We start from the raw sequence: 12,093 nt of genomic DNA, 5'->3' as shown, positions 1-12,093 counted from the left end.
AAGAACAAGTAGCAACATCTAATACCACCCAGTTACCAGAATGTCACCTTGTAAAATGATTAAAGTGAAAAAAAGAAAAAAAAAAGTTACTCTCTCTGTGTTCTCTCTCTGACTTGAAAAGCCCCTGGAGATAACACACATTTACAAGAGTTAACAAGGCTTGCACCTTGCAACGTTCCCAAAGGCTCTGCAATTTATATTCTGTTCATATAAATTAAAAAATCATTATCCGCAACTAAGTGGAAGTGACAGATTAAAATGTGCTTGCTTGAAAACCAACCTGTAAATCCCTTCCACTTAAGCACAGTTAGAATGCTGCAGTTGCCACACCTGTTCCACAGACAGCTCAGACACACAGCTCACCACATTAAGCAGTTCCCTGTGTTCTATCATCCCAACGGCTGAAGTTCACAGAAATATCTGAGAAGATACCAAAGGCTTTGTTACACAGGTCAGCATTGCTGTGGTTTGGTGGTAAAAGACATTGTTTCTATCCAGGTTATTTTGGCAATAATCTTGTTTGACAGGTCGTATTAATGGCACCCATCAAGAGCACAGCTTCAAAACATGAAGTACTATCTGAAGTGGACATTGTAACTTGTAGTTCTAGGTACCTTTGTAATGAGTGCAATTTCTATGGATCCCTTCTCCAAATTATTTTTTTCTACCCCATTATTTCCATTTCAGTGATCACAATGAACATGAAATGCTATTGTTACACTTACCGTGGTAATTTGTGGTACCACTAGTTGTTAAAAATATCTGATACATGATCCCAACATCAGACATTTCCATACAGAAAAAGAATGCAGAATAAAAATATATCAGTATATTTCTTAAAAATAATTCTGCATTCCTCCTTCAACATTGATTAGTCTAGAACCTAAGAAGATCCTTGGTGAAAGTGTAATTCTCTTATAGACAATGTTTGGTTTTGAAAGGTTACCTACCTAAGCAAGGAAAATAATGCAGATACCCTGACACAGAGAGCAGAGTCCCTGAAGTCACACAGCACATCAGCTGCCCACAAACAAGCCCACATCCCCCTCACACCATTACCTCATTCACAGTCTCCTCAAAAGCCATCACACACCATTCCAGGTACTGGTACCCTGAGACATGTGGGCCCAGAGCCAGCAGTCAAATGCATCCTGACAGTTCAGCCCTATAGCAGCTAATAAAAAACAAACCCCCCACATATTTATCTAGCATAGAAAATCTAAATACCATTCCTGCATTTACAGTGCAGTTTCAATGTCCACGGTTGCATCCAGGGGCTATGATGGCAGAGGTGAGAAACTGCCCCATCTATCCCACCACAACTCCTCCAGGCCTAACGTGAGGGATGAGCAATTGGACATGACATATTTGCTCTAATACACTAGTCCATGAACCCCTGAAGACTTTCCTGAGTTTTTAATGAGTGTTAATGCCTCACAAGCCTCTGCACAGTGGCAAATTATACCCACGTAGAGCCATAACTCTTCCATGTTTAGGAAAGGAATGCTGACCTTGGTGCAATTCAGAATATTCTTAACTCTTGTGGAAGGGGTACAGAGTGTAAAAATTAAGATTTAACTCACTGCCAAGAAGATTTAACTCACTGATCTGATACTCAAAATCTTCTGTTTGTTCGTCCATCCTACATTTTCTAACTGCAAAGTAAAACTACTTGTCCTCATTTCTAACTTTGGAGTCTGAGGAACTGTCCTCCCATTCCTAGTACAGATGGCAGAGATGTTGATTATTTCTGCTCCCAGATTATCTCTTCCCACTCCTAATTTCTTTATTTTTTTTTAATTAATTTTTTCATTTTTGGAAGCAAGGTAATATTTATATTACCTTACTATAAATATAAATTTTATATATGTATATATTATATAGATGTAATTTTTATATTATTTATATTTATTATTTACAAAAAAAATCCAATCACAAGAGTCAGTTTCACCGGGTGAAAAAGTTGTTATGAACAATCTAAAATCTATGCACCACAAAGTAGGACTTTTCTTCCTTAAACTGGGAAGAGACATGAACATAACCACCAGGATTATGTTATAACACATTACAGCAGAAAAAAATGTCAGGAGACCTGAAATGAGTCATGTCTGTGCTACCAGCAACAGCTTCACTAGCAGCAGCCACAGGAGCAGCTGAGCTAAAAGGGCAATTCAGCTGCAGAGCACAGGGCTAAAAGCATTCACCTGGCTACACATAACTTTTGAATCCATTATAGGTTTATTCTGCAAAGTCCTGGCTTTGGGATAAGCTGCTTGAACAAAAAAAAAGTCTCTTCCCACAATACTGTTCTGGGTGTACCTCACTTCATTTGTTGGAGGGTTTTTTATTTATTTAGAAATAAGATGCTTGCATTAGTAATATACCATTGAATACAAAAAAACAGGCTCAGAATGGACCTTGAAGACTAATGTAATTTAGCTTTTGCCCCTTCTCAAGACAGGATCAGCTACTTCTAGACAAATTTTGGCTGATGTTTATTAAATGTCCCACGATAAAACCTCTCCAAAGAGGTTTTGGAATCTGGTCCAATGCTTGAATACCCTAGTTCTCTCAAAATTATTTTCCTAACATCTACTTAAGCACACTGTGCTGCAGTCCAAGCCCATGCATGAGCAGATTTGGAATGGGATGGAGCCACTGAGGATGGACAGCAGAAACAGACTATCTACAAATTCTCCACAAGTCAGCTCCTTCCTTTGCTATCTATTTAATTTTACTTGGCAGTCTGAGTAGATAAAGTTACATTGCATTTATTTTTTTATGTTTTGAAAAAATTCTATTCATTTCAGAGATAAATAAAGGTTTTCTTTACCATGGTGAAATTCTCCAAGATATTCAGAGTCTCTTAGGCAACAAGAACACAAGCAATTGTTATTGTGAATATTTTGAGTGAAACTTTCAACTGAAAATCTGTAAAAACACTTGTGTTTGCAGCATGTTAATCTCACTGAAGGAGTCAGTACTGTTCAACATAAATTCTCTTGACCCCAGACAACTCTGAAGCACAGCTCCAAATCTCACTTACGTATAAGTTCTGCAGTCTGCTGTGAACCAACATTCACTTTCAAAGCATCCAAGTAACTTTTACAATGTGCTAGTATGCGTGACTTGAGGCCACAGGCTAAGGAAGGGTATGTGGAGGCAGCTGGAGAAAATATCTGCAAGTGACATACAGTCCAGAGCCATGGTACAAACCTTACCCACACTGAGGCTTCCAGAAGCCTCCATTTCTTGGAGCACTCAGATTTTGGTACCTGCTCACTGCTCCTATGCTGGGCATCCTTTGGTTCCACCACTCCTCTTGACTTTCCAAGTGGCACAAGTGACACCATCCTTTGGAGGTCATCTTGTCCCATCCAGAGTCAAAGCTGGTTCAGTTAAAGAAGGCTGTTCAGGGCCAATTGATTTTTTTAACATCTCCAAAATTTCTCAAACTCTCTGGTAACCTGGTACACTTGGACCCTTCTTATGGGGAAAATATTTCTCCTAAAGCCTAATTAGACACTCTTTTGTTCCAATTTGGGATCAGTGACTTCTTCTGTGGACCTGGTGCCTACAGCCTTGCTGCCAAAGCCCAGGATGCAGCTGGCCCTCACTGTGAGGGCACAGTGCTCACTTGTGCTCTACATGCTGCCTACCACAATGCCCATGTCCTTCTCTACAGAGCTGCTTTCCATGCAATCAGAGCCCCCAGCTGTTGCATGGAGCTACTCCATCCCAGATGGAGCTTCTCCAAGATGCTAACAGCCCTTTTAACAGCATCCCATCAGTCAAACAGTGTATTATTAATCATCTCAGTCCTTAAAAAACAAAGGTGTTTTCCCTGTTTATTTCAACTTGGCTGTCCCCACAAAGCATTCAGCAGAAAGGACATTTGCCAGAAAATGTGTGAAGCGTGACAGGCTAAGATACAGAATTGCATCACTGCACCACTGTTCAATTGAATATTCATAGAAGCTGAGGCATTGTCATTGCACACAGAAAGGAACAGCCAGCAAGTAAGTTTTTTCACAAAGTAAGTATCAGTCCTAACCAGTGCAATTCATTTCAGCACCTGTCAGTAGTGCTACCCATTGTTTTTCCAGGAAGTGCTGAGTAGACACCATCACCTGGATTTGCACATGCAAAGTAATATCACACATGGGCACAATTTGTAAGGTACTGGAGGTGCTATGTGTGTGGGGTGGATTCTGGCTAGTACATGTGTTTGCACAGCCCATAACAACACAGCCATTTAATCAAATCAATGTCAGACCTTATAAAATTACTATGGTGCCATTTTCGCTATTGTCTTCCAATGACACAAAGTTTGGAACAGATATAAAGCCCAACCAGATTAGAAAAAAATTCAGAAGTCAGAATTCAGCGCTTTCTCTCCTTACTTCTCCCACCTTTTTTTGCAAATACATTTTTTGGATGTTTAAGATGACCCACACAAATGTCCAGAAAGGAAAAATGAAGGTGTGTAGCTGTATAAATCCTATCCCACAAAATTAGCAGATGTTTTGTGGAAGACTTTAACAGGACAAGGGTTTTCTTAGGTTATTGCCTAGGCTAAACTTCAGCTAAATAGATTCATAAATTCCCACAACAAGCCCCCAGGATTTTGAAGGCACCACACACCAAGAGGTCCAGAGGGAGATCTGAGATCCTAAGTACATGTCTTCCAAGAAAGAATTAGAGTTAATTAAGCATATGCAGTGCATTGGAAAAAACTAAGAGCAATACATATTTGAGTGTTGTTGGTAGTTTCCCTTTATAAGCTGCTGCTTGAAGCAAAGTACCACTGAACATCACTGTAAGCAAAAACTTGTTTGGCCTTAAAGGCAGTGCTAATCTACAACTCTCTAGAAGAAAAAGAAGATACTTGAAATTATTTTTCTTTCTCTCTGCTTTTGAATCAAGCGCTTTAGTATGTGCTCAGTAAAACTCTGGAGAGAAAAACGACAACTTCTGCTTCTCACTTCATTTGTGAGGCAGTTTTCCCACAGTCCCTTTGTATCTAAATACATAAACTCTTGATATAATCTGAAATCAGTAATACTTATCTAAGAGAACATTTCTGATTGCCTAAGACCCAAGTCCCAGGGCCAGGAGCTTTCAGAGGTGCCAGCTGAGACTCAGTCCAAATATTTCAGAGACTTGGTCCAAAGTTTTCAGTTGAATGCACACAAGCCAAAGGAGTCTTTTCAAGTCACATAGGACTTCTTACAAGCTAATGAATTTAAAAAAGCCCCTCAAACCAGGGCTTTTGCTAAGCTCCAAGGTGATAGCTTAAGAAGGCTGAAACACATCCCCTGGCTCTAGCAGCTACAGAAGACCTCAGAAAACACTGGCTTCATGGTCAGGAAATGGATGGAGCATCCCAGAGACCCAGGAACAAGTATTTTGCATAGCATCAAGTGCTTGCAGAATAAGCTTTTCTCAATTCCAAGATTCACAGGTTTCAATGTGAATCATGAGCTAATTTTTCCTTTGTTTTGTAATTTTCTGTCATCATAACAAAATTAATCAAAGTAAGTGGGAAAATTTTCTCTTTGCCTGGCCTAACACACAGCAAACTGTAAAACAAAATCACGACTCCCTGAAAAGAACAGCTTACAATGAGAACATAAACACCATTACTGTTTCCAGACTAATAACACTGAGCTAAAATATCACCAAGAACTCGTTCTATCCCCCTTGTCCAGCTCATGCTTTTACCAATTTCATGGGTGAATTAAAAGAGCAGTATTGATCTATGCTGGCTGCCCTTTTCAGAGCAAACATTGCAGTGGACAGGAGGACACACAGATCTTAGCTTAAGAAGAATATACAAGGCAGCATCATTTACAGCAGCTTATTCAAGGGAAAAGGTGTCTGCCCCTAAAATGTCAGGCTGAAACCATCATTCATGCTTGTCACTAGCTACAGCTAAACCATGGAGGACTGATTTACATTTGTGCTGCAGTAATCAGTGAGCTGTTTTCAAAATGAAAACCTAACTTATGGCTCTATTTGCTCTTCTCTCAACAGGCAATAAATGGAGTTCATAAAATTACAAAGCAGCTTTGGAATCGTAACCTAATTAAAGCAGCAGTAACTGATTGAAATAACTGAAGAATTATATATATACACACACACATATATAAGATAAAGTCTTCAAAAAAAAGTAATCTTCTCTGGGACATACCCAGTCTTCTACCACTGCTGTTTTAAACATACTGATTGACAACAACTGTCCACAAAATTAATATTGTAGATTTGTAATTGTATCTCACAAACGATGAGGCTCATTCTTCTTTCACTGAAGCCAGGAGTGAGAGCTCCCTTGCTCCCTGTAACTCACACCACCACAGTACCTAAAGGGTTTTAGAGCTGAAGCCTCCACAGCAGTTAACACTGCTGGAAGAAGCAACAGCTCTTGTCTGCTGAAGGAGAGGAGATAGAAGAGAAGCAAGGAGCACAGCATAGCAATCAGAAGTGCTTGCAATTTTTATGACACTACCCAGGCTGTGTTGTAACTCCTCCATGCAAACCAAAGCTGTCATAGATTTTTCCTGATTTGGTTATCAGCCTCCCACAGGTAACCTGCCTGTGCTTACATGAACATCAACAGTCAATTTGTTAGGCTCGAAGCACAAAAACCAGAGAAATATGAAACTCTCTATGGGGCACAAAATTGCCAATACTAAGTTTTACAAGATTGATGTACAAGATAGTTTTAGTCCATAAATCTCATAGCACTTTATTAATGCCGTGAGGCAGATACCTTGAGCTCCATACTTTGGAAGCTGAACCTGAGACTTGAGATGTGACCTTTTCAATGTCATGTAGCAGGCCAACACGTTCTACTTCAACATTCCCAAGTTCATAAAGTCTCTGCCATTGCTTTGAGGAGAAGACAAAAAATCCTCTGAACAAGCTGAGCTCTGAGCCTGTCATTAGAGTAGCACTGGGCTATAACGATTAAACATATGGAAGAATTAACCAGTTTTAAAAATATCACTTGGCATCTAAACTGCTTGTCCAAGCTGATGAACAAAGCACAAAAATGTAAAAAAGGAAGAAAAAGGAGGAAGCTAAATTCTGCCTCAGATCATAAATAACCTATCCTCCTTAAACCAGCAACACTCAATTTTGCCCATGAGACCTTTGCTGGTTTTTACCGGCAGGCTGGTACGACCAAAAAAATTCAAAAAAGGGGAAAAGAGGAAAGTTATTTTCTTAGCCTCTACCTTAATATAGTCCTGTTCAGAGCATACACAGCTCCAGCTGCACAGGTGCACCTCCAGAATACTCCACAACACCTCACAGGGCAAGAAGGGACAAGTGCATCTCTTGCCGATGCTGGCAGAGGTGAGGATGATTCCAGGCTGCCCATCTGCCACGGGATTGATTCTGGATTCACAGCCCAGCAGCCCTCCCTGCCCAAGGTCAACCTTTAAGACATAAACCTACCCAGAGGAGATGGCAGCAGACACTGAGCAAGCCAAAGTCAGGCTGACGTCTGCAGCCAGGGCAGTGGCTGCTCTGAACAAAAGACAGCCCTGAAGGGCTGAGCTGTAGTGGCCTCTCCTGGAGCCCCCTCCCAGAAATTCCTCAGCAGCTATGAGAGCTGGTACACCAAGACCCCTCATCTCAGTCCCCACTCACCTGTCAGGGATGGGAAGGCAAAATGAGTAAGAGACCTTAGTTTGAAGGGCAAGAAGATGAGCTGGAGAGTTTGTGGATAAAAGAAATGAGAACAGAAATTCATGCTATGACTAGGGACATCAGGAATACCCAGCAGACAGACATCAGTGACAGAAACCATTTGGAGAGGACAAAATGAGTGAGCCCTTCCACACCTTTATATCAACATTACCAATACACAAAGACCACCATGTTTACTCTAGACCTACCTGAGCTCCTCGCTGAACAGTGCACAAAAATCGAGGTGTCAGGCTTTACCTGTAACATAGCAAATGGCCCCAAATGTGCAGCAAACTAAGCCGAACAAGAACAGTGACCACAATGGGACCTTCAAATCATAAAGCTCATTTTCCCAGAAGACAGATGGCTCTTGAAAATTACTGTGGAATGAGCTCCCTCAGAAACTAAGGACGAACACAGTCAACACCATCTCCCTCTGCAAGAGATAAATACTCTAGAAGTCATCTCCTCTAAAACAGAATGAAAACCAAAAGAAAACCATTACAAGCAACTGTCACATACAGAACGCCCTTGCAAGAAAAATGAGCCAGTTATCCACAAACGACAGACGACAGCAGTTTAACACACTGCTGTAAGGACGTCAGGTACATTATGAATGAGACAAGATGAGCAGAACTCATTCACATAAAATGGAAAGTACAGTATTAAGGAAAGAAGCATCAGTAAAATATGGGAAAATGAAAAGGACCGGAAGAAAATGAGGTATAAAAAAGAAAAAATGGAGCAACATACTGAGATAGTACCTTGAAGCAGATGACCCCCTGGCATTGACTGGAGCAGAACCATTGTCTGGAACAGGTCAAGGACAGTTTCTATCAGCTGAGGATTTGGTCCTCCACACAGAACCAGGCAATGGCAATGACAGGATCCTGCCTGATTTTATTGGGATGCCTTCCTCTTCAGAAAGTAAAGAGGCACAGGAAGAAAATAAGGTGATGCCATAAATTAAAAGGCAAGGCTTAACAGAAATAAAATAATAGACTAAAAACAAGAAATAAAAACAAAGGCAAGATAAAAAGAAAGTATCCAGAGATTAGTGGAATACATTTTATTTATTCATGATCTCTGTTTTATTATGTGTCCTTGGCAGATGTCCCACAAATGAAAACTTGCAAGGCAGATAATGATGCAAGTTTAGAGACTTGAGCCTTGTTTCTTCTAGTCATTAGCCTTGGGCAGATCTTTTTAATATATGTGCCCCAATAGGAAGTAAACAAGTTCCTTAAATAACAGTCTTTAGACAGGAGACATGCTACAAACAAACGGCCTCAGACAGGGACTCCAGCAGATAAGACCAAAAGTGTCAACCTGTTTTCAAGCACCCAAGCTGAAGGTCAGGCTGCTAGTACAGGTATTGCCCAACAGGGTAAGGTGTGCTCTGACCACTCACCAAGACCCTGCCTTTCACACAGCCTCCTTGTTCAGCAGCACTTGTTTCACCTGAGAGCATGTGTGCTCAGCCTGCCCGGTGGCAGGGACAAGGATGCCAGCAGCAGGAGCCAGGGGAGCAGGCTCTGGAGTGATCCCAGCACTCGTGTCCAACACCAGCCTGGCCGGGGGCTCAGCCAGAACAAAATGCACACGTCTGGCTGATGCAGCAGTGCTGAGTGCTCAAAGTGCCTCCACTCTCCATGCAGGTTTAAGGTGCCTCTGAAGCTCAGCTCAGTCACTGCAGAGCCTTGTTTTGCACTGAGGCTAATTGGTCTTGGCACTGAGTGTTAGTTGTTGATTTTATCCTGCCTCTGGCTATAATTGCACAACTAAGGTGAAACTGGTGGCTAAACACCGATTTGTCATCTTTTCAGGCTTAAGGTAGTTTTATTCTTCTTGCCCTGGCAAAGTTGCTGAGTCCTAGAGAGGGTGAGCAAAGAAATGCTTCTCCTTCAGGACCTCTCTGTTTCTACAAAGGACATTTTAGTAAAACATCTGACCTCACCTGTCCCAGGAACAATACTAGGGGTCACACTACAGTTTGCATCAGCTCAGCTGAAAGCTGATCATTGATTTTCTTTTGCCCACACTCAAAAATAGGAAGTTGAAAGGCTGCTACAACTTCTGTGGGTTGCCTTAGTGCTGAGACAGATAATAAGACATGGACATTTACAGACAAGGAAGAAGGTCTCTTTAAAAAGAGCTTTAATGCCTTTGCTATGAATACATACAGATTTATTCTTTTTTTAATTGCAAGACCCACTTAAAATCTGTCCAGACTGTATAAAGCAGATTTAACAGACAAGTAAATAACTGATTTAGGAAATCTGACATTATTTCTGGACCTTCCCCATACTTTAATCCCTGAAATTGAAAAAAAAAATCTAATGATACTGCACCTCTTTTTAAAGATAACTGTTTTGAAATCTACAACTAAGAAGTACCCATGTAAAAGCTAGGTATGACTACAGTCAGTTAAAGTTCCTTTACCATCATTTAGCTACCCACCTCTATTTAAATAATTTGCACAATTTCAGAACATAAAATCATTTTTGTCTACCCACAGTGCTATCTCAGCAGAAATTTAGATACAGAAACTAAAAAGTTTCTTCCTTATAAGCCAATTATCTTTCATTCCCCCAAATGATTACTGGTTTCAACACTGCTGCCATGGGCAGCATCCCCCCAGCAGCAGCAATTAGACACATCTTGCAAAGTTGAAAAGCCACCTCTACTTCATGGCTTAGGATATCAACGCAGATCAAATCTTACCAAAACTGGAGGCTATTTAACCCTAACTGATTAGGGGACATAAAGATTTTGGGAAATGCTGCAATTTTGACTGAGGAAAGTAAGACTGAGTGGTTCAGGACATATCTCTGAAAATGAGATCTGTCCCAGGTATCCCAAGTCAGACACCCAGAACTGGACTGACACATCCCCTCTGAAACTCCCGGCTCCCATACAGAAGGTATGCCTGCTCCCCCTGCCCCTTAGGACGTAAGCCTGAGTGCCTTATGCCATCTATTGGCCTAGAGCAGCGACAGGCGCTCCGAGGAGAACTTTAATTCTGGGAAAGCGACTGTGTTAAAAGGAATCTGTCAGTAGATCTGTAAATTCCGCTAATGGAAGGAATCAATACACTGCCGCTGCTCAGATCTTGAGGTCTACCTTGCCCAGCAGACACACTGAGTTCAGATCCCAGAATAACCAGAAGCTGTGCTTTGCATTAGGCAAATGTAAAATAGTACTGATACAGAGCGATCTCGCAGGCAAGAAAATTCAGAAAATAAGCAGAGAGAATTTTCACTGTCTGACAGATGAACATTTAAAAAGTAATTAAAAAAAAAAAAAAAGAGGAAGCGCCTTCAAAATCCACTTAGTTCTAAAATCTCGTTAACTATCCCCAAACTTAGTTAAGTCTACTTTCAATCGGACGCGCACAGAGAAGAAACTCCTTCCACATTTCCTCAGCCACAGGCGGTACTGTAGCCATTCCCACTGCTTAAAGCTAGATTACTTTTTAACCCAAACGAGTTTCTAAAAGACAAGGCAGTGCTCTGCAATGCGAAAGGACTCAGAGGCATCGCTATTGATCCGGTCCCGCGCAGGCCATCAAAGCAGCGGCGGAGAGCTGGGCAGGACGCGGCCCCTCCGAGGGACAGAGCGGTGCCCGGAGCCGCCTCCCTGCAGGGCGGCTGCACGTCCCTGCCGGACGGCACCGGGCAACACTTGGGCGGGGAGCGAAGCCGGCCGAGGCTCCCCCTGCCCCAGCTGGCATCCCGTGAACCGCTCTTCATCCTCTTCCTCCTCCTCCCCCGACTGCTCGTCCCGCAAAACGCAAGGAGAAGACACCGCACCTCCGGCACCGCAGCTCCCTCGCTGTCCCCCCCGAGCCGCTCCCGCTCCCCGGGGCAGCGCTGCCTACCTGAGCCGCCGCCGGCCGCCCCGCCGCGCTCCGCCCGGGGCCGCCCGAGGTGGGAGGGGAGCGCAGGCGGCGGCAGGCGGGCTCAGGCCAGTCCCCTCCCCGGCCCCGGGCATCCCCCGGCCCCGCGCCCCGCTCCCGTCCCGGCGCGCAGAGGGCCGGGCCCTGCCTGTGCCCCCGGGGGTCCTGCAGCGCCCTCGGGGGGCTCCGCTCCGCTCTCCGCGGTCCCGCAGCGTGCCACAGCCTTGCCTCCAGGGATCCCGATCCGCTCATTCCCGGGCGGTCGGTGTTCCCCAGAAGTCCCGCTCCACGCCCCGGGGATCCTGCTCCGTGACTGTACGGGTCCCACCCCCAAGCTTCTCTGTTCTCTCCCGGAGCGCTCCCGCACTTTGCCTGTCGGTCCCGCACAGCCCCCCCGGTGTCTCGCCCCGCGCCCGGGGAGGTCCCGCTCGGTTCCCTCGGGGAGTCCCGCACCCACCCGGATCCCATGCCCGGAGCTCTCGTGGGGACCTGCCCGCTCC

General features: G+C 43.5%; 1 protein-coding gene across 2 annotated transcripts in view; it reads right to left on the bottom strand.

The window, feature by feature from the left end:
• The window catches only part of KCNS3 (potassium voltage-gated channel modifier subfamily S member 3), a 33,966-nt gene extending 22,362 nt beyond the window's left edge, over positions 1-11,604 (bottom strand). The window contains exon 1 of one of the 2 annotated variants that reach the window (XM_088162438.1): positions 11,576-11,604. The gene's annotated coding sequence lies outside the window, so the exon portion shown is untranslated. Of the gene's footprint in view, positions 1-8,459; positions 8,599-11,575 lie in introns of those variants that run through there. The other variant, XM_088162439.1, reaches the window with a different exon arrangement.
• Positions 11,605-12,093: the final 489 nt, after the last annotated feature.

Source organism: Sturnus vulgaris, chromosome 3 (assembly GCF_052056855.1).
Source record: "Sturnus vulgaris isolate bStuVul1 chromosome 3, bStuVul1.hap1, whole genome shotgun sequence".
Classification (NCBI taxonomy): Eukaryota; Metazoa; Chordata; class Aves; order Passeriformes; family Sturnidae; genus Sturnus; species Sturnus vulgaris.
This window is presented reverse-complemented; position numbering and strand designations above follow the sequence as displayed.